Here is a 1,443-nt window from a genome sequence, read left to right on the forward strand (position 1 = left end):
GAATGTAAAATAGTGCAGCCACTTTGGTTAACAGTTTGGCAGCTTCTTGATAAGTTAAACATAGGGTTACATATACAATTCCACTCCTAGGTGTATACTCAAAAGAACTGGAAATATAAATCCACCCAAAAACTTGTACATGGATGTTCATAGCAGCATTGTTAATAATAGCAAAAGAGTAGAAACAACCCAGATGTCTGTTAACCGATGAATGAATGATAAAACGTGGTATATCTATGCAGTGGAGTATTATCTGGCAATCAAAAGGGATGAAGTACTGACACATGCTTGAAAATATTATACTTTTTGTATTTTTAGTAGAGACAGGTTTCACCATGTTGGCCAGGCTGGTCTCGAACTCCTGACCTCAGGTGACCCACCCGCCTTGGCCTCCCAAAGTGCTGGGATTACAGGTATGAGCCACTATGCCCAGCTGTGAAATCTTCTAAAATTAGATAGTAGTGATGGTTGCATAATTGTGTGAATGTACTAGAAACAATTGAACTATGTACTTTAAATGGGTGCATTTTATGGTATATGAATTATATCTCATTAAAGCTGTTACTTTTTTAAAATTTAACTTTTCAAAGATTATTAACATTTGTTGTTTTGGCTGAAATCAAAATAAAAGATTAAAATATATATCCATAATCCTATCACCCAATAATTCAAACCAGTTTTTCTTCAATCCCTTCCAGTCCTTTTCTAAACACTTATGTGATTTTCACATACTTATAATTATGCTCAATTTTTACTCTATATTTCCAGAAGACTTTATATACATTTTGTGGTATATTCATTTAACAAACATTTATCGAGTATTTCTATGTGCCAGGCACAGTGCCAAATGTTGACACAAGGATGAATAAAACACTGGTCTTAGTACCACACTCAGCTCTTTTATATACATATTTATGTGTTTTTTTTTTTTTTTCTTTTTTTTTTTTTTTTGGGAAAGAGTCTCTGCTCTGCCACCCAGGCTGTAGTGCAGTGGCATGATCTCGGCTCACTACAACCTCTGCCTCCTGGGTTCAAGCAATTCTGCCTCAGCCTCCTAAGTAGCTGAGATTACAGGTGCTCACCATCACACCCAGCTAATTTTTTCATTTTTAGTAGAGATGGGTTTCATCATGTTTGCCAGGCTGATCCCAAAGTGTTGGGATTACAGGCATGAGCCACTGCGCCCGACCTCTTTTATAATTTATCTAGTAGGTTTTCTGGTTTTCAAGGGAAACCACTTCCCTAAAAAAAAAGTAGTCCTGCCCTCAGGAGCAATCTTTATAGTGCTATAGATCAGAAAGTATTATTTCTACCTTAATAGATGAGGAAATTGAGGCTCAGAGAGGTTAAGTGAAATGTCTGAGGAGGCCCCTCTAGTTACTGATGGCTAGGACTGAGCCTAGTCCTGTGGCTTCCAGGCCTAGGATCTTTCTTTTTTTTTTT

The 1,443-nt window shown here is 37.0% G+C and overlaps 1 pseudogene; it reads left to right on the forward strand.

The window, feature by feature from the left end:
• The first annotated feature begins 1,189 nt into the window (after nucleotides 1–1,189).
• On the forward strand, nucleotides 1,190–1,239 carry LOC116548504 (annotated as a pseudogene).
• Nucleotides 1,240–1,443: the final 204 nt, after the last annotated feature.

The sequence above is a fragment of the Sapajus apella genome, unplaced genomic scaffold (genome assembly GCF_009761245.1).
Source record: "Sapajus apella isolate SASKATOON/1434 unplaced genomic scaffold, GSC_monkey_1.0 scaffold13605, whole genome shotgun sequence".
Lineage (NCBI taxonomy): Eukaryota > Metazoa > Chordata > Mammalia > Primates > Cebidae > Sapajus > Sapajus apella.